The following is an 18,535-nucleotide window of genomic DNA, read 5'->3' as shown; positions in this document are numbered from 1 at the left end:
AGACGACAACCAATCCCACGGCCAGAGTCAAGGAATTCAATGTCAGTAATAGGAATACCGTCTCGAAAGAAAAGAGCAGTTCCTGTTGAATTCTCCGGTGCGACATTAAAAACAGTTTGAAATCCAGGTAGAGAGAGATCAGAAAACAATACTTCCTGCAAAAATACTACGTCCGCACAGGAGTCGTAAAGAAACTGCCACAAAGAGGCAATGCGAACGTCGGACTCAATACGGTTAACATTTAAGGTAAGAAAGGTGTATGCCTGAACCATGGAGAGAAAAGCGAGGGAAGAAATCACCTACACCGACGCATCAACATCACAGTCCATAGCAGGGGAGACGGAGACATCCGAGGGAGGGGGACTGCTACCCCCTTCCGCGGATCCCTTACGTTTCGGTTTTTTACGAACAGCATTGACGTTCGGCTGAACGCGCAACTTGCGTCGGCTGACGGGCAAGGAAGCGGCAGCCGCCGATGACGTAGGAGGGTCAAGTTCTGTATCTGACAACACCCGCGCCGGTCCACAGTCAGGGTCCGGCGTCGCGGGGGAAACATCCGACGAAACGGACTGGTCTACACCAGTATTAGCTTCCGGCAAACATGGACTACACGGAGGCGAAACGTGAGCAGGAAGCTCAGAAACTGCTAAGTTGGAAGGAAGCGGAGCAGCTCCGCTGGCAGAGGTGTGGGGCAGCGAAGCAGGAAGTTGTTGCGACTCAACTTGTTGTGACAACGAAGTCGGTTCGGAAGGCGGCGCCAACAGGCCCGACCGACGAGCCGACTCGAGAGAAGCCGTGTCGGAAGCCGGAGGGGCGTCAGCAGCCGCTACCGGGACAGCTACTTCTGGGGAACAGGGAGCATCTACACTACTCTGTGGCTCGGAGGATGTCGGTCTCTCGGATTGGGGCATCTCGGGAAGATCCTCATCCGTACTATTTCCATCTTGTGCGCGACGCCGTTTATTATTCAAAAGCGGCACACCCACCTGAGGAACCGACGGAACAACATCAGATTTGGCACGTAAAGGAGGAAATTCTGTGTCAGGGGCGTGCAAAACCTGCGGCTGGGCGCTACTACCACTGGACTGTTCGACACCAAGAGCAGAACCACCTGCAACGAGGTCAGCGACCGTTAACTTGCGACGCTGTTCGAGAGAATTTTTTAACACAAAAATCCTCCGCGGACAGTTGGTACGCACGTGGCCACTCTCATTACACAAAAAACAGGTGCCAACCTGACCACTATATGTTACATGGACACGATATCCACCGATCTGCAGGTGCGAGGGAATATTCTGCTTCACGTGCATTTCGACGGAACGAATGCCACTGTAACACTGCAGGCGATGTTGGCTGGACCAGCGTTCAAGGCGAATACTCTTAACATCACCATACTTGAGTAAACCTTCCTTAAGATACACATTATCCACCTCCGGCGGAAGGTTGTAAACACGAACACTGGTGTACGTAATGGAAGCATTTGAAAGCAGTACGGTACTGACAGAATCATCCCGATGCCGAAAGAGAACCTGATGACCAAATTTGGAAATAATTTTATCAACCTGAAAGGGGTCCATAAATTTAACAAAGAAAACATAGAGTTCTGTATCAAAATAAGCAGTGTGCACCTGATCCGAATTAATGCCAAAGGTATCTACTAACCAATCATGAATCTCAAGGGAACTAGGTTGCACATGGCGGGTGGACTTGTCGAAAGCAAAACTAACTGTAGCCTGACGAGGAATAACCTGAGACGACATTGTCAAAAACTACGCGGTCTAAACCGCTACACAAAAAACACTGAAATACACACAGAAAGTAACACAAGGAATGAAACAACGACGGAGAAAAACTTACAGAAGGTACAACACTACACGTAAACAAACTATATCCCACTATACGTAACGCTACGGCGGAGCGGAAGACTAGGCACGTCCACACTGCACGGCGTCTGAAGCGGAACTAAACCACTGAGCTAAGAAGGCGGCAGCTTTGAATATGCGAGCTATCCCCGAATTCTCACTTCATCACACTGAATCTTGCAGCCCTCGACCAGATAATTGATTTGGCGCACTGCTGCTGCTGGAAGTGTCCACATTGCCGTTCACCAAATCTCTCGACTGTTTCGCCCTTACGATCGGCGACGACCGTCAGGCCACCAAAAGTTTGCGGTCTGCAATTTCTTGTCCTAGTGCACAGCTTGTGGGATAACGTGGCTCGACTGCGAAATGCGCCTTTCGGCTCAACTCTCTGTCTACAGTTTGCTGTTGTTCACAGTGGCACTGGCGTTGCCCATGGGGCTTCATGTAAGGCGACTGCACGTCGCTCGGCCAACAGCGGCCTACTGCAGACCGACACTTAAGAGACACAAAATACAAATCGACATCGAGAGACAGGCCCTGTCATATGGCACTCGCGACGCATACGCTGAAATTGAATGTAAATAAAACGTCTTTTGTAGTGGGCGTCGCTCCACTGCAGTGTCACACATGGTGAATAAATAGGAAAACAGTAGAACGTCTGTGTAGGGCCATGTTTTTACCTACTGTGCCACCTGCCTGAATGTGTATAAGCATCTGTGGCATCACTCCTTCGCAGCCAAATTGCCACACTAGCTGTGTATCTCTAACAAAGTTGATGTATGTCCTCACCTCGGTGACGGATAAAACGATTTCGACCCCGGGTGGGCTCGAACCACCAACCTTTCGGTTAACAGCCGAACGCGCTAGCCGATTGCGCCACGGAGGCGTCGTCTTTGGCTCACTTGTGCAATCTATATCAACGCAATTCGTACACATTCTGCAGGAATCTCGCAGAATGGTAGCATCTGCTTATGCCCCTTCACATGGTTAACGTGCATGCACACTGTAGCGACGCTCATAAACGAATGACATTATACTACAAAATGCATACAAACCACTGTTCTGCCTATGCATTCAGAAAACCTCCTAGGCCAGTAGAATACTTGTCATAGGTTGTAGAACATCCCTTTCATTCAGTGTACTGCCATGTGATAGATATTGCTCGAGGTAGCTCCACACGTTGCAGGAAAGTTAAAAAAATGGATGCCTTCTGTGAGGTTCGAACTCACGACTCCTGGTTTACGAGACCAGTGCTCTAACCACTGAGCTAAGAAGGCGGCAGCTTTGAATATGCGAGCTATCCCCGAATTCTCACTTCATCACACTGAATCTTGCAGCCCTCGACCAGATAATTGATTTGGCGCACTGCTGCTGCTGGAAGTGTCCACATTGCCGTTCACCAAATCTCTCAACTGTATCGCCCTTACGATCGGCGACGACCGTCAGGCCACCAAAAGTTTGCGGTCTGCAATTTCTTGTCCTAGTGCACAGCTTGTGGGATAACGTGGCTCGACTGCGAAATGCGCCTTTCGGCTCCACTCTCTGGCTACAGTTTGCTGTTGTTCACAGTGGCACTGGCGTTGCCCATGGGGCTTCATGTAAGGCGACTGCACGTCGCTCGGCCAACAGCGGCCTACTGCAGACCGACACTTAAGAGACACAAAATACAAATCGACATCGAGAGACAGGCCCTGTCATATGGCACTCGCGACGCATACGCTGAAATTGAATGTAAATAAAACGTCTTTTGTAGTGGGCGTCGCTCCACTGCAGTGTCACACATGGTGAATAAATAGGAAAACAGTAGAACGTCTGTGTAGGGCCATGTTTTTACCTACTGTGCCACCTGCCTGAATGTGTATAAGTATCTGTGGCATCACTCCTTCGCAGCCAAATTGCCACACTAGCTGTGTATCTCTAACAAAGTTGATGTATGTCCTCACCTCGGTGACGGATAAAACGATTTCGCCCCCGGGTGGGCTCGAACCACCAACCTTTCGGTTAACAGCCGAACGTGCTAGCCGATTGCGCCACGGAGGCGTCGATTTTAGCTCACTTGTGCAATCTATATCAACGCAATTCGTACACATTCTGCAGGAATCTCGCAGAATGGTAGCATCTGCTTATGCCCCTTCACATGGTTAACGTGCATGCACACTGTAGCGACGCTCATAAACGAATGAAATTATACTACAAAATGCATACAAACCACTGTTCTGCCTATGCATTCAGAAAACCTCCTAGGCCAGTAGAATACTTGTCATAGGTTGTAGAACATTCCTTTCATTCAGTGTACTGCCATGTGATAGATATTGCTCGAGGTAGTTCCGCACGTTGCAGGAAAGTTAAAAAAATGGATGCCTTCTGTGAGGTTCGAACTCACGACTCCTGGTTTACGAGACCAGTGCTCTACCACTGAGCTAAGAAGGCGGCAGCTTTGAATTTGCGGGCTATCCCCGAGTTCTCACTTCATCACACTGAATCTTGCAGCCCTCGACCAGATAATTGATTTGGCGCACAGCTGCTGCTGGGAGTGTCCACATTGCCGTTCTCCAAATCTCTCGACTGTTTCGCCCTTACGATCGGCGACGACCGTCAGGCCACCAAAAGTTTGCGGTCTGCAATTTCTTGTCCTAGTGCACAGCTTGTGGGATAACGTGGCTCGACTGCGAAATGCGCCTTTCGGCTCCACTCTCTGGCTACAGTTTGCTGTTGTTCACAGTGGCACTGGCGTTGCCCATGGGGCTTCATGTAAGGCGACTGCACGTCGCTCGGCCAACATCGGCCTACTGCAGACCGACACTTAAGAGACACAAAATACAAATCGACATCGAGAGACAGGCCCTGTCATATGGCACTCGCGACGCATACGCTGAAATTGAATGTAAATAAAACTTCTTTTGTAGTGGGCGTCGCTCCACTGCAGTGTCACACATGGTGAATAAATAGGAAAACAGTAGAACGTCTGTGTAGGGCCATGTTTTTACCTACTGTGCCACCTGCCTGAATGTGTATAAGCATCTGTGGCATCACTCCTTCGCAGCCAAATTGCCACACTAGCTGTGTATCTCTAACAAAGTTGATGTATGTCCTCACCTCGGTGACGGATAAAACGATTTCGCCCCCGGGTGGGCTCGAACCACCAACCTTTCGGTTAACAGCCGAACGCGCTAGCCGATTGCGCCACGGAGGCGTCGATTTTAGCTCACTAGTGCAATCTATATCAACGCAATTCGTACACATTCTGCAGGAATCTCGCAGAATGGTAGCATCTGCTTATGCCCCTTCACATGGTTAACGTGCATGCACACTGTAGCGACGCTCATAAACGAATGACATTATACTACAAAATGCATACAAACCACTGTTCTGCCTATGCATTCAGAAAACCTCCTAGGCCAGTAGAATACTTGTCATAGGTTGTAGAACATCCCTTTCATTCAGTGTACTGCCATGTGATAGATATTGCTCGAGGTAGCTCCACACGTTGCAGGAAAGTTAAAAAAATGGATGCCTTCTGTCAGGTTCGAACTCACGACTCCTGGTTTACGAGACCAGTGCTCTAACCACTGAGCTAAGAAGGCGGCAGCTTTGAATATGCGAGCTATCCCCGAATTCTCACTTCATCACACTGAATCTTGCAGCCCTCGACCAGATAATTGATTTGGCGCACTGCTGCTGCTGGAAGTGTCCACATTGCCGTTCACCAAATCTCTCGACTGTTTCGCCCTTACGATCGGCGACGACCGTCAGGCCACCAAAAGTTTGCGGTCTGCAATTTCTTGTCCTAGTGCACAGCTTGTGGGATAACGTGGCTCGACTGCGAAATGCGCCTTTCGGCTCCACTCTCTGGCTACAGTTTGCTGTTGTTCACAGTGGCACTGGCGTTGCCCATGGGGCTTCATGTAAGGCGACTGCACGTCGCTCGGCCAACAGCGGCCTACTGCAGACCGACACTTAAGAGACACAAAATACAAATCGACATCGAGAGACAGGCCCTGTCATATGGCACTCGCGACGCATACGCTGAAATTGAATGTAAATAAAACGTCTTTTGTAGTGGGCGTCGCTCCACTGCAGTGTCACACATGGTGAATAAATAGGAAAACAGTAGAACGTCTGTGTAGGGCCATGCTTTTACCTACTGTGCCACCTGCCTGAATGTGTATAAGCATCTGTGGCATCACTCCTTCGCAGCCAAATTGCCACACTAGCTGTGTATCTCTAACAAAGTTGATGTATGTCCTCACCTCGGTGACGGATAAAACGATTTCGCCCCCGGGTGGGCTCGAACCACCAACCTTTCGGTTAACAGCCGAACGCGCTAGCCGATTGCGCCACGGAGGCGTCGACTTTGGCTCACTTGTGCAATCTATATCAACGCAATTCGTACACATTCTGCAGGAATCTCGCAGAATGGTAGCATCTGCTTATGCCCCTTCACATGGTTAACGTGCATGCACACTGTAGCGACGCTCATAAACGAATGACATTATACTACAAAATGCATACAAACCACTGTTCTGCCTATGCATTCAGAAAACCTCCTAGGCCAGTAGAATACTTGTCATAGGTTGTAGATCATCCCTTTCATTCAGTGTACTGCCATGTGATAGATATTGCTCGAGGTAGCTCCGCACGTTGCAGGAAAGTTAAAAAAATGGATGCCTTCTGTCAGGTTCGAACTCACGACTCCTGGTTTACGAGACCAGTGCTCTAACCACTGAGCTAAGAAGGCGGCAGCTTTGAATATGCGAGCTATCCCCGAATTCTCACTTCATCACACTGAATCTTGCAGCCCTCGACCAGATAATTGATTTGGCGCACTGCTGCTGCTGGAAGTGTCCACATTGCCGTTCACCAAATCTCTCGACTGTTTCGCCCTTACGATCGGCGACGACCGTCAGGCCACCAAAAGTTTGCGGTCTGCAATTTCTTGTCCTAGTGCACAGCTTGTGGGATAACGTGGCTCGACTGCGAAATGCGCCTTTCGGCTCCACTCTCTGGCTACAGTTTGCTGTTGTTCACAGTGGCACTGGCGTTGCCCATGGGGCTTCATGTAAGGCGACTGCACGTCGCTCGGCCAACAGCGGCCTACTGCAGACCGACACTTAAGAGACACAAAATACAAATCGACATCGAGAGACAGGCCCTGTCATATGGCACTCGCGACGCATACGCTGAAATTGAATGTAAATAAAACGTCTTTTGTAGTGGGCGTCGCTCCACTGCAGTGTCACACATGGTGAATAAATAGGAAAACAGTAGAACGTCTGTGTAGGGCCATGCTTTTACCTACTGTGCCACCTGCCTGAATGTGTATAAGCATCTGTGGCATCACTCCTTCGCAGCCAAATTGCCACACTAGCTGTGTATCTCTAACAAAGTTGATGTATGTCCTCACCTCGGTGACGGATAAAACGATTTAGCCCCCGGGTGGGCTCGAACCACCAACCTTTCGGTTAACAGCCGAACGCGCTAGCCGATTGCGCCACGGAGGCGTCGACTTTGGCTCACTTGTGCAATCTATATCAACGCAATTCGTACACATTCTGCAGGAATCTCGCAGAATGGTAGCATCTGCTTATGCCCCTTCACATGGTTAACGTGCATGCACACTGTAGCGACGCTCATAAACGAATGACATTATACTACAAAATGCATACAAACCACTGTTCTGCCTATGCATTCAGAAAACCTCCTAGGCCAGTAGAATACTTGTCATAGGTTGTAGATCATCCCTTTCATTCAGTGTACTGCCATGTGATAGATATTGCTCGAGGTAGCTCCGCACGTTGCAGGAAAGTTATAAAAATGGATGCCTTCTGTCAGGTTCGAACTCACGACTCCTGGTTTACGAGACCAGTGCTCTACCACTGAGCTAAGAAGGCGGCAGCTATGAATTTGCGGGCTATCCCCGAATTCTCACTTCATCACACTGAATCTTGCAGCCCTCGACCAGATAATTGATTTGGCGCACTGCTGCTGCTGGGAGTGTCCACATTGCCGTTCTCCAAATCTCTCGAGTGTTTCGCCCTTACGATCGGCGACGACCGTCAGGCCACCAAAAGTTTGCGGCCTGCAATTTCTTGTCCTAGTGCACAGCTTGTGGGATAACGTGGCTCGACTGCGAAATGCGCCTTTCGGCTCCACTCTCTGGCTACAGTTTGCTGTTGTTCACAGTGGCACTGGCGTTGCCCATGGGGCTTCATGTAAGGCGACTGCACGTCGCTCGGCCAACAGCGGCCTACTGCAGACCGACACTTAAGAGACACAAAATACAAATCGACATCGAGAGACAGGCCCTGTCATATGGCACTCGCGACGCATACGCTGAAATTGAATGTAAATAAAACGTCTTTTGTAGTGGGCGTCGCTCCACTGCAGTGTCACACATGGTGAATAAATAGGAAAACAGTAGAACGTCTGTGTAGGGCCATGCTTTTACCTACTGTGCCACCTGCCTGAATGTGTATAAGCATCTGTGGCATCACTCCTTCGCAGCCAAATTGCCACACTAGCTGTGTATCTCTAACAAAGTTGATGTATGTCCTCACCTCGGTGACGGATAAAACGATTTCGCCCCCGGGTGGGCTCGAACCACCAACCTTTCGGTTAACAGCCGAACGCGCTAGCCGATTGCGCCACGGAGGCGTCGATTTTAGCTCACTAGTGCAATCTATATCAACGCAATTCGTACACATTCTGCAGGAATCTCGCAGAATGGTAGCATCTGCTTATGCCCCTTCACATGGTTAACGTGCATGCACACTGTAGCGACGCTCATAAACGAATGACATTATACTACAAAATGCATACAAACCACTGTTCTGCCTATGCATTCAGAAAACCTCCTAGGCCAGTAGAATACTTGTCATAGGTTGTAGAACATCCCTTTCATTCAGTGTACTGCCATGTGATAGATATTGCTCGAGGTAGCTCCGCACGTTGCAGGAAAGTTATAAAAATGGATGCCTTCTGTCAGGTTCGAACTCACGACTCCTGGTTTACGAGACCAGTGCTCTACCACTGAGCTAAGAAGGCGGCAGCTATGAATTTGCGGGCTATCCCCGAATTCTCACTTCATCACACTGAATCTTGCAGCCCTCGACCAGATAATTGATTTGGCGCACTGCTGCTGCTGGGAGTGTCCACATTGCCGTTCTCCAAATCTCTCGACTGTTTCGCCCTTACGATCGGCGACGACCGTCAGGCCACCAAAAGTTTGCGGCCTGCAATTTCTTGTCCTAGTGCACAGCTTGTGGGATAACGTGGCTCGACTGCGAAATGCGCCTTTCGGCTCCACTCTCTGGCTACAGTTTGCTGTTGTTCACAGTGGCACTGGCGTTGCCCATGGGGCTTCATGTAAGGCGACTGCACGTCGCTCGGCCAACAGCGGCCTACTGCAGACCGACACTTAAGAGACACAAAATACAAATCGACATCGAGAGACAGGCCCTGTCATATGGCACTCGCGACGCATACGCTGAAATTGAATGTAAATAAAACGTCTTTTGTAGTGGGCGTCGCTCCACTGCAGTGTCACACATGGTGAATAAATAGGAAAACAGTAGAACGTCTGTGTAGGGCCATGCTTTTACCTACTGTGCCACCTGCCTGAATGTGTATAAGCATCTGTGGCATCACTCCTTCGCAGCCAAATTGCCACACTAGCTGTGTATCTCTAACAAAGTTGATGTATGTCCTCACCTCGGTGACGGATAAAACGATTTCGCCCCCGGGTGGGCTCGAACCACCAACCTTTCGGTTAACAGCCGAACGCGCTAGCCGATTGCGCCACGGAGGCGTCGATTTTAGCTCACTAGTGCAATCTATATCAACGCAATTCGTACACATTCTGCAGGAATCTCGCAGAATGGTAGCATCTGCTTATGCCCCTTCACATGGTTAACGTGCATGCACACTGTAGCGACGCTCATAAACGAATGACATTATACTACAAAATGCATACAAACCACTGTTCTGCCTATGCATTCAGAAAACCTCCTAGGCCAGTAGAATACTTGTCATAGGTTGTAGATCATCCCTTTCATTCAGTGTACTGCCATGTGATAGATATTGCTCGAGGTAGCTCCGCACGTTGCAGGAAAGTTAAAAAAATGGATGCCTTCTGTCAGGTTCGAACTCACGACTCCTGGTTTACGAGACCAGTGCTCTACCACTGAGCTAAGAAGGCGGCAGCTATGAATTTGCGGGCTATCCCCGAATTCTCACTTCATCACACTGAATCTTGCAGCCCTCGACCAGATAATTGATTTGGCGCACTGCTGCTGCTGGGAGTGTCCACATTGCCGTTCTCCAAATCTCTCGAGTGTTTCGCCCTTACGATCGGCGACGACCGTCAGGCCACCAAAAGTTTGCGGCCTGCAATTTCTTGTCCTAGTGCACAGCTTGTGGGATAACGTGGCTCGACTGCGAAATGCGCCTTTCGGCTCCACTCTCTGGCTACAGTTTGCTGTTGTTCACAGTGGCACTGGCGTTGCCCATGGGGCTTCATGTAAGGCGACTGCACGTCGCTCGGCCAACAGCGGCCTACTGCAGACCGACACTTAAGAGACACAAAATACAAATCGACATCGAGAGACAGGCCCTGTCATATGGCACTCGCGACGCATACGCTGAAATTGAATGTAAATAAAACGTCTTTTGTAGTGGGCGTCGCTCCACTGCAGTGTCACACATGGTGAATAAATAGGAAAACAGTAGAACGTCTGTGTAGGGCCATGCTTTTACCTACTGTGCCACCTGCCTGAATGTGTATAAGCATCTGTGGCATCACTCCTTCGCAGCCAAATTGCCACACTAGCTGTGTATCTCTAACAAAGTTGATGTATGTCCTCACCTCGGTGACGGATAAAACGATTTCGCCCCCGGGTGGGCTCGAACCACCAACCTTTCGGTTAACAGCCGAACGCGCTAGCCGATTGCGCCACGGAGGCGTCGTCTTTGGCTCACTTGTGCAATCTATATCAACGCAATTCGTACACATTCTGCAGGAATCTCGCAGAATGGTAGCATCTGCTTATGCCCCTTCACATGGTTAACGTGCATGCACACTGTAGCGACGCTCATAAACGAATGACATTATACTACAAAATGCATACAAACCACTGTTCTGCCTATGCATTCAGAAAACCTCCTAGGCCAGTAGAATACTTGTCATAGGTTGTAGAACATCCCTTTCATTCAGTGTACTGCCATGTGATAGATATTGCTCGAGGTAGCTCCGCACGTTGCAGGAAAGTTAAAAAAATGGATGCCTTCTGTGAGGTTCGAACTCACGACCCCTGGTTTTACGAGACCAGTGCTCTACCACTGAGCTAAGAAGGCGGCAGCCTTGAATTTGCGGGCTATCCCCGAATTCTCACTTCATCACACTGAATCTTGCAGCCCTCGACCAGATAATTGATTTGGCGCACTGCTGCTGCTGGGAGTGTCCACATTGCCGTTCTCCAAATCTCTCGACTGTTTCGCCATTACGATCGGCGACGACCGTCAGGCCACCAAAAGTTTGCGGTCTGCAATTTCTTGTCCTAGTGCACAGCTTGTGGGATAACGTGGCTCGACTGCGAAATGCGCCTTTCGGCTCCACTCTCTGGCTACAGTTTGCTGTTGTTCACAGTGGCACTGGCGTTGCCCATGGGGCTTCATGTAAGGCGACTGCACGTCGCTCGGCCAACAGCGGCCTACTGCAGACCGACACTTAAGAGACACAAAATACAAATCGACATCGAGAGACAGGCCCTGTCATATGGCAATCGCGACGCATACGCTGAAATTGAATGTAAGTAAAACGTCTTTTGTAGTGGGCGTCGCTCCACTGCAGTGTCACACATGGTGAATAAATAGGAAAACAGTAGAACGTCTGTGTAGGGCCATGTTTTTACCTACTGTGCCACCTGCCTGAATGTGTATAAGCATCTGTGGCATCACTCCTTCGCAGCCAAATTGCCACACTAGCTGTGTATCTCTAACAAAGTTGATGTATGTCCTCACCTCGGTGACGGATAAAACGATTTCGCCCCCGGGTGGGCTCGAACCACCAACCTTTCGGTTAACAGCCGAACGCGCTAGCCGATTGCGCCACGGAGGCGTCGACTTTGGCTCACTTGTGCAATCTATATCAACGCAATTCGTACACATTCTGCAGGAATCTCGCAGAATGGTAGCATCTGCTTATGCCCCTTCACATGGTTAACGTGCATGCACACTGTAGCGACGCTCATAAACGAATGACATTATACTACAAAATGCATACAAACCACTGTTCTGCCTATGCATTCAGAAAACCTCCTAGGCCAGTAGAATACTTGTCATAGGTTGTAGAACATCCCTTTCATTCAGTGTACTGCCATGTGATAGATATTGCTCGAGGTAGCTCCACACGTTGCAGGAAAGTTAAAAAAATAGATGCCTTCTGTCAGGTTCGAACTCACGACTCCTGGTTTACGAGACCAGTGCTCTAACCACTGAGCTAAGAAGGCGGCAGCTTTGAATATGCGAGCTATCCCCGAATTCTCACTTCATCACACTGAATCTTGCAGCCCTCGACCAGATAATTGATTTGGCGCACTGCTGCTGCTGGAAGTGTCCACATTGCCGTTCACCAAATCTCTCGACTGTTTCGCCCTTACGATCGGCGACGACCGTCAGGCCACCAAAAGTTTGCGGTCTGCAATTTCTTGTCCTAGTGCACAGCTTGTGGGATAACGTGGCTCGACTGCGAAATGCGCCTTTCGGCTCCACTCTCTGGCTACAGTTTGCTGTTGTTCACAGTGGCACTGGCGTTGCCCATGGGGCTTCATGTAAGGCGACTGCACGTCGCTCGGCCAACAGCGGCCTACTGCAGACCGACACTTAAGAGACACAAAATACAAATCGACATCGAGAGACAGGCCCTGTCATATGGCACTCGCGACGCATACGCTGAAATTGAATGTAAATAAAACGTCTTTTGTAGTGGGCGTCGCTCCACTGCAGTGTCACACATGGTGAATAAATAGGAAAACAGTAGAACGTCTGTGTAGGGCCATGTTTTTACCTACTGTGCCACCTGCCTGAATGTGTGTAAGCATCTGTGGCATCACTCCTTCGCAGCCAAATTGCCACACTAGCTGTGTATCTCTAACAAAGTTGATGTATGTCCTCACCTCGGTGACGGATAAAACGATTTCGCCCCCGGGTGGGCTCGAACCACCAACCTTTCGGTAAACAGCCGAACGCGCTAGCCGATTGCGCCACGGAGGCGTCGACTTTGGCTCACTTGTGCAATCTATATCAACGCAATTCGTACACATTCTGCAGGAATCTCGCAGAATGGTAGCATCTGCTTATGCCCCTTCACATGGTTAACGTGCATGCACACTGTAGCGACGCTCATAAACGAATGACATTATACTACAAAATGCATACAAACCACTGTTCTGCCTATGCATTCAGAAAACCTCCTAGGCCAGTAGAATACTTGTCATAGGTTGTAGAACATCCCTTTCATTCAGTGTACTGCCATGTGATAGATATTGCTCGAGGTAGTTCCGCACGTTGCAGGAAAGTTAAAAAAATGGATGCCTTCTGTGAGGTTCGAACTCACGACTCCTGGTTTACGAGACCAGTGCTCTACCACTGAGCTAAGAAGGCGGCAGCTTTGGTTTTGCGGGCTATCCCCGAATTCTCACTTCATCACACTGAATCTTGCAGCCCTCGACCAGATAATTGATTTGGCGCACTGCTGCTGCTGGGAGTGTCCACATTGCCGTTCTCCAAATCTCTCGACTGTTTCGCCCTTACGATCGGCGACGACCGTCAGGCCACCAAAGGTTTGCGGTCTGCAATTTCTTGTCCTAGTGCACAGCTTGTGGGATAACGTGGCTCGACTGCGAAATGCGCCTTTCGGCTCCACTCTCTGGCTACAGTTTGCTGTTGTTCACAGTGGCACTGGCGTTGCCCATGGGGCTTCATGTAAGGCGACTGCACGTCGCTCGGCCAACAGCGGCCTACTGCAGACCGACACTTAAGAGACACAAAATACAAATCGACATCGAGAGACAGGCCCTGTCATATGGCACTCGCGACGCATACGCTGAAATTGAATGTAAATAAAACGTCTTTTGTAGTGGGCGTCGCTCCACTGCAGTGTCACACATGGTGAATAAATAGGAAAACAGTAGAACGTCTGTGTAGGGCCATGTTTTTACCTACTGTGCCACCTGCCTGAATGTGTATAAGCATCTGTGGCATCACTCCTTCGCAGCCAAATTGCCACACTAGCTGTGTATCTCTAACAAAGTTGATGTATGTCTTCACCTCGGTGACGGATAAAACGATTTCGCCCCCGGGTGGGCTCGAACCACCAACCTTTCGGTTAACAGCCGAACGTGCTAGCCGATTGCGCCACGGAGGCGTCGATTTTAGCTCACTTGTGCAATCTATATCAACGCAATTCGTACACATTCTGCAGGAATCTCGCAGAATGGTAGCATCTGCTTATGCCCCTTCACATGGTTAACGTGCATGCACACTGTAGCGACGCTCATAAACGAATGAAATTATACTACAAAATGCATACAAACCACTGTTCTGCCTATGCATTCAGAAAACCTCCTAGGCCAGTAGAATACTTGTCATAGGTTGTAGAACATTCCTTTCATTCAGTGTACTGCCATGTGATAGATATTGCTCGAGGTAGTTCCGCACGTTGCAGGAAAGTTAAAAAAATGGATGCCTTCTGTGAGGTTCGAACTCACGACTCCTGGTTTACGAGACCAGTGCTCTACCACTGAGCTAAGAAGGCGGCAGCTTTGAATTTGCGGGCTATCCCCGAGTTCTCACTTCATCACACTGAATCTTGCAGCCCTCGACCAGATAATTGATTTGGCGCACAGCTGCTGCTGGGAGTGTCCACATTGCCGTTCTCCAAATCTCTCGACTGTTTCGCCCTTACGATCGGCGACGACCGTCAGGCCACCAAAAGTTTGCGGTCTGCAATTTCTTGTCCTAGTGCACAGCTTGTGGGATAACGTGGCTCGACTGCGAAATGCGCCTTTCGGCTCCACTCTCTGGCTACAGTTTGCTGTTGTTCACAGTGGCACTGGCGTTGCCCATGGGGCTTCATGTAAGGCGACTGCACGTCGCTCGGCCAACATCGGCCTACTGCAGACCGACACTTAAGAGACACAAAATACAAATCGACATCGAGAGACAGGCCCTGTCATATGGCACTCGCGACGCATACGCTGAAATTGAATGTAAATAAAACTTCTTTTGTAGTGGGCGTCGCTCCACTGCAGTGTCACACATGGTGAATAAATAGGAAAACAGTAGAACGTCTGTGTAGGGCCATGTTTTTACCTACTGTGCCACCTGCCTGAATGTGTATAAGCATCTGTGGCATCACTCCTTCGCAGCCAAATTGCCACACTAGCTGTGTATCTCTAACAAAGTTGATGTATGTCCTCACCTCGGTGACGGATAAAACGATTTCGCCCCCGGGTGGGCTCGAACCACCAACCTTTCGGTTAACAGCCGAACGCGCTAGCCGATTGCGCCACGGAGGCGTCGATTTTAGCTCACTAGTGCAATCTATATCAACGCAATTCGTACACATTCTGCAGGAATCTCGCAGAATGGTAGCATCTGCTTATGCCCCTTCACATGGTTAACGTGCATGCACACTGTAGCGACGCTCATAAACGAATGACATTATACTACAAAATGCATACAAACCACTGTTCTGCCTATGCATTCAGAAAACCTCCTAGGCCAGTAGAATACTTGTCATAGGTTGTAGAACATCCCTTTCATTCAGTGTACTGCCATGTGATAGATATTGCTCGAGGTAGCTCCACACGTTGCAGGAAAGTTAAAAAAATGGATGCCTTCTGTGAGGTTCGAACTCACGACTCCTGGTTTACGAGACCAGTGCTCTAACCACTGAGCTAAGAAGGCGGCAGCTTTGAATATGCGAGCTATCCCCGAATTCTCACTTCATCACACTGAATCTTGCAGCCCTCGACCAGATAATTGATTTGGCGCACTGCTGCTGCTGGAAGTGTCCACATTGCCGTTCACCAAATCTCTCGACTGTTTCGCCCTTACGATCGGCGACGACCGTCAGGCCACCAAAAGTTTGCGGTCTGCAATTTCTTGTCCTAGTGCACAGCTTGTGGGATAACGTGGCTCGACTGCGAAATGCGCCTTTCGGCTCCACTCTCTGGCTACAGTTTGCTGTTGTTCACAGTGGCACTGGCGTTGCCCATGGGGCTTCATGTAAGGCGACTGCACGTCGCTCGGCCAACAGCGGCCTACTGCAGACCGACACTTAAGAGACACAAAATACAAATCGACATCGAGAGACAGGCCCTGTCATATGGCACTCGCGACGCATACGCTGAAATTGAATGTAAATAAAACGTCTTTTGTAGTGGGCGTCGCTCCACTGCAGTGTCACACATGGTGAATAAATAGGAAAACAGTAGAACGTCTGTGTAGGGCCATGCTTTTACCTACTGTGCCACCTGCCTGAATGTGTATAAGCATCTGTGGCATCACTCCTTCGCAGCCAAATTGCCACACTAGCTGTGTATCTCTAACAAAGTTGATGTATGTCCTCACCTCGGTGACGGATAAAACGATTTCGCCCCCGGGTGGGCTCGAACCACCAACCTTTCGGTTAACAGCCGAACGCGCTAGCCGATTGCGCCACGGAGGCGTCGACTTTGGCTCACTTGTGCAATCTATATCAACGCAATTCGTACACATTCTGCAGGAATCTCGCAGAATGGTAGCATCTGCTTATGCCCCTTCACATGGTTAACGTGCATGCACACTGTAGCGACGCTCATAAACGAATGACATTATACTACAAAATGCATACAAACCACTGTTCTGCCTATGCATTCAGAAAACCTCCTAGGCCAGTAGAATACTTGTCATAGGTTGTAGATCATCCCTTTCATTCAGTGTACTGCCATGTGATAGATATTGCTCGAGGTAGCTCCGCACGTTGCAGGAAAGTTAAAAAAATGGATGCCTTCTGTCAGGTTCGAACTCACGACTCCTGGTTTACGAGACCAGTGCTCTAACCACTGAGCTAAGAAGGCGGCAGCTTTGAATATGCGAGCTATCCCCGAATTCTCACTTCATCACACTGAATCTTGCAGCCCTCGACCAGATAATTGATTTGGCGCACTGCTGCTGCTGGAAGTGTCCACATTGCCGTTCACCAAATCTCTCGACTGTTTCGCCCTTACGATCGGCGACGACCGTCAGGCCACCAAAAGTTTGCGGTCTGCAATTTCTTGTCCTAGTGCACAGCTTGTGGGATAACGTGGCTCGACTGCGAAATGCGCCTTTCGGCTCCACTCTCTGGCTACAGTTTGCTGTTGTTCACAGTGGCACTGGCGTTGCCCATGGGGCTTCATGTAAGGCGACTGCACGTCGCTCGGCCAACAGCGGCCTACTGCAGACCGACACTTAAGAGACACAAAATACAAATCGACATCGAGAGACAGGCCCTGTCATATGGCACTCGCGACGCATACGCTGAAATTGAATGTAAATAAAACGTCTTTTGTAGTGGGCGTCGCTCCACTGCAGTGTCACACATGGTGAATAAATAGGAAAACAGTAGAACGTCTGTGTAGGGCCATGCTTTTACCTACTGTGCCACCTGCCTGAATGTGTATAGGCATCTGTGGCATCACTCCTTCGCAGCCAAATTGCCACACTAGCTGTGTATCTCTAACAAAGTTGATGTATGTCCTCACCTCGGTGACGGATAAAACGATTTCGCCCCCGGGTGGGCTCGAACCACCAACCTTTCGGTTAACAGCCGAACGCGCTAGCCGATTGCGCCACGGAGGCGTCGACTTTGGCTCACTTGTGCAATCTATATCAACGCAATTCGTACACATTCTGCAGGAATCTCGCAGAATGGTAGCATCTGCTTATGCCCCTTCACATGGTTAACGTGCATGCACACTGTAGCGACGCTCATAAACGAATGACATTATACTACAAAATGCATACAAACCACTGTTCTGCCTATGCATTCAGAAAACCTCCTAGGCCAGTAGAATACTTGTCATAGGTTGTAGATCATCCCTTTCATTCAGTGTACTGCCATGTGATAGATATTGCTCGAGGTAGCTCCGCACGTTGCAGGAAAGTTAAAAAAATGGATGCCTTCTGTCAGGTTCGAACTCACGACTCCTGGTTTACGAGACCAGTGCTCTACCACTGAGCTAAGAAGGCGGCAGCTATGAATTTGCGGGCTATCCCCGAATTCTCACTTCATCACACTGAATCTTGCAGCCCTCGACCAGATAATTGATTTGGCGCACTGCTGCTGCTGGGAGTGTCCACATTGCCGTTCTCCAAATCTCTCGAGTGTTTCGCCCTTACGATCGGCGACGACCGTCAGGCCACCAAAAGTTTGCGGCCTGCAATTTCTTGTCCTAGTGCACAGCTTGTGGGATAACGTGGCTCGACTGCGAAATGCGCCTTTCGGCTCCACTCTCTGGCTACAGTTTGCTGTTGTTCACAGTGGCACTGGCGTTGCCCATGGGGCTTCATGTAAGGCGACTGCACGTCGCTCGGCCAACAGCGGCCTACTGCAGACCGACACTTAAGAGACACAAAATACAAATCGACAT

At 49.5% G+C, this 18,535-nt stretch overlaps 28 non-coding genes across 28 annotated transcripts; all 28 read right to left on the bottom strand.

Annotated features, from left to right (window-relative positions):
• Positions 1-2,674: 2,674 nt before the first annotated feature.
• Positions 2,675-2,748, bottom strand: Trnan-guu (transfer RNA asparagine (anticodon GUU)). Its single transcript has one exon. It is a non-coding gene; the product is annotated as a tRNA-Asn (tRNA).
• A 318-nt stretch (positions 2,749-3,066) lies between these two features.
• Trnat-cgu (transfer RNA threonine (anticodon CGU)) lies at positions 3,067-3,139 on the bottom strand. The gene has a single exon. It is a non-coding gene; the product is annotated as a tRNA-Thr (tRNA).
• Positions 3,140-3,828: 689 nt separating this feature from the next.
• On the bottom strand, positions 3,829-3,902 carry Trnan-guu (transfer RNA asparagine (anticodon GUU)). Its single transcript has one exon. It is a non-coding gene; the product is annotated as a tRNA-Asn (tRNA).
• Positions 3,903-4,220: 318 nt separating this feature from the next.
• Trnat-cgu (transfer RNA threonine (anticodon CGU)) lies at positions 4,221-4,292 on the bottom strand. Its single transcript has one exon. It is a non-coding gene; the product is annotated as a tRNA-Thr (tRNA).
• Positions 4,293-4,981: 689 nt separating this feature from the next.
• Trnan-guu (transfer RNA asparagine (anticodon GUU)) lies at positions 4,982-5,055 on the bottom strand. Its single transcript has one exon. It is a non-coding gene; the product is annotated as a tRNA-Asn (tRNA).
• Positions 5,056-5,373: 318 nt separating this feature from the next.
• Trnat-cgu (transfer RNA threonine (anticodon CGU)) lies at positions 5,374-5,446 on the bottom strand. The gene has a single exon. It is a non-coding gene; the product is annotated as a tRNA-Thr (tRNA).
• A 689-nt stretch (positions 5,447-6,135) lies between these two features.
• On the bottom strand, positions 6,136-6,209 carry Trnan-guu (transfer RNA asparagine (anticodon GUU)). The gene has a single exon. It is a non-coding gene; the product is annotated as a tRNA-Asn (tRNA).
• A 318-nt stretch (positions 6,210-6,527) lies between these two features.
• Positions 6,528-6,600, bottom strand: Trnat-cgu (transfer RNA threonine (anticodon CGU)). Its single transcript has one exon. It is a non-coding gene; the product is annotated as a tRNA-Thr (tRNA).
• Positions 6,601-7,289: 689 nt separating this feature from the next.
• On the bottom strand, positions 7,290-7,363 carry Trnan-guu (transfer RNA asparagine (anticodon GUU)). Its single transcript has one exon. It is a non-coding gene; the product is annotated as a tRNA-Asn (tRNA).
• Positions 7,364-7,681: 318 nt separating this feature from the next.
• Positions 7,682-7,753, bottom strand: Trnat-cgu (transfer RNA threonine (anticodon CGU)). The gene has a single exon. It is a non-coding gene; the product is annotated as a tRNA-Thr (tRNA).
• A 689-nt stretch (positions 7,754-8,442) lies between these two features.
• Trnan-guu (transfer RNA asparagine (anticodon GUU)) lies at positions 8,443-8,516 on the bottom strand. Its single transcript has one exon. It is a non-coding gene; the product is annotated as a tRNA-Asn (tRNA).
• Positions 8,517-8,834: 318 nt separating this feature from the next.
• On the bottom strand, positions 8,835-8,906 carry Trnat-cgu (transfer RNA threonine (anticodon CGU)). The gene has a single exon. It is a non-coding gene; the product is annotated as a tRNA-Thr (tRNA).
• Positions 8,907-9,595: 689 nt separating this feature from the next.
• Trnan-guu (transfer RNA asparagine (anticodon GUU)) lies at positions 9,596-9,669 on the bottom strand. Its single transcript has one exon. It is a non-coding gene; the product is annotated as a tRNA-Asn (tRNA).
• A 318-nt stretch (positions 9,670-9,987) lies between these two features.
• Trnat-cgu (transfer RNA threonine (anticodon CGU)) lies at positions 9,988-10,059 on the bottom strand. The gene has a single exon. It is a non-coding gene; the product is annotated as a tRNA-Thr (tRNA).
• Positions 10,060-10,748: 689 nt separating this feature from the next.
• Positions 10,749-10,822, bottom strand: Trnan-guu (transfer RNA asparagine (anticodon GUU)). The gene has a single exon. It is a non-coding gene; the product is annotated as a tRNA-Asn (tRNA).
• Positions 10,823-11,140: 318 nt separating this feature from the next.
• Positions 11,141-11,213, bottom strand: Trnat-cgu (transfer RNA threonine (anticodon CGU)). Its single transcript has one exon. It is a non-coding gene; the product is annotated as a tRNA-Thr (tRNA).
• A 689-nt stretch (positions 11,214-11,902) lies between these two features.
• Positions 11,903-11,976, bottom strand: Trnan-guu (transfer RNA asparagine (anticodon GUU)). Its single transcript has one exon. It is a non-coding gene; the product is annotated as a tRNA-Asn (tRNA).
• A 318-nt stretch (positions 11,977-12,294) lies between these two features.
• On the bottom strand, positions 12,295-12,367 carry Trnat-cgu (transfer RNA threonine (anticodon CGU)). Its single transcript has one exon. It is a non-coding gene; the product is annotated as a tRNA-Thr (tRNA).
• A 689-nt stretch (positions 12,368-13,056) lies between these two features.
• Trnan-guu (transfer RNA asparagine (anticodon GUU)) lies at positions 13,057-13,130 on the bottom strand. The gene has a single exon. It is a non-coding gene; the product is annotated as a tRNA-Asn (tRNA).
• Positions 13,131-13,448: 318 nt separating this feature from the next.
• Trnat-cgu (transfer RNA threonine (anticodon CGU)) lies at positions 13,449-13,520 on the bottom strand. The gene has a single exon. It is a non-coding gene; the product is annotated as a tRNA-Thr (tRNA).
• Positions 13,521-14,209: 689 nt separating this feature from the next.
• Positions 14,210-14,283, bottom strand: Trnan-guu (transfer RNA asparagine (anticodon GUU)). Its single transcript has one exon. It is a non-coding gene; the product is annotated as a tRNA-Asn (tRNA).
• Positions 14,284-14,601: 318 nt separating this feature from the next.
• Trnat-cgu (transfer RNA threonine (anticodon CGU)) lies at positions 14,602-14,673 on the bottom strand. Its single transcript has one exon. It is a non-coding gene; the product is annotated as a tRNA-Thr (tRNA).
• Positions 14,674-15,362: 689 nt separating this feature from the next.
• On the bottom strand, positions 15,363-15,436 carry Trnan-guu (transfer RNA asparagine (anticodon GUU)). The gene has a single exon. It is a non-coding gene; the product is annotated as a tRNA-Asn (tRNA).
• Positions 15,437-15,754: 318 nt separating this feature from the next.
• Trnat-cgu (transfer RNA threonine (anticodon CGU)) lies at positions 15,755-15,827 on the bottom strand. Its single transcript has one exon. It is a non-coding gene; the product is annotated as a tRNA-Thr (tRNA).
• Positions 15,828-16,516: 689 nt separating this feature from the next.
• On the bottom strand, positions 16,517-16,590 carry Trnan-guu (transfer RNA asparagine (anticodon GUU)). Its single transcript has one exon. It is a non-coding gene; the product is annotated as a tRNA-Asn (tRNA).
• A 318-nt stretch (positions 16,591-16,908) lies between these two features.
• On the bottom strand, positions 16,909-16,981 carry Trnat-cgu (transfer RNA threonine (anticodon CGU)). Its single transcript has one exon. It is a non-coding gene; the product is annotated as a tRNA-Thr (tRNA).
• Positions 16,982-17,670: 689 nt separating this feature from the next.
• On the bottom strand, positions 17,671-17,744 carry Trnan-guu (transfer RNA asparagine (anticodon GUU)). Its single transcript has one exon. It is a non-coding gene; the product is annotated as a tRNA-Asn (tRNA).
• Positions 17,745-18,062: 318 nt separating this feature from the next.
• On the bottom strand, positions 18,063-18,134 carry Trnat-cgu (transfer RNA threonine (anticodon CGU)). The gene has a single exon. It is a non-coding gene; the product is annotated as a tRNA-Thr (tRNA).
• Between the last annotated feature and the right edge of the window lie 401 nt (positions 18,135-18,535).

Source organism: Schistocerca gregaria, chromosome 5 (assembly GCF_023897955.1).
Source record: "Schistocerca gregaria isolate iqSchGreg1 chromosome 5, iqSchGreg1.2, whole genome shotgun sequence".
NCBI classification, from domain to species: Eukaryota; Metazoa; Arthropoda; class Insecta; order Orthoptera; family Acrididae; genus Schistocerca; species Schistocerca gregaria.
Note: the sequence above shows the minus strand (reverse complement) of the source record. Positions and strands in the feature narration are given on the sequence as shown.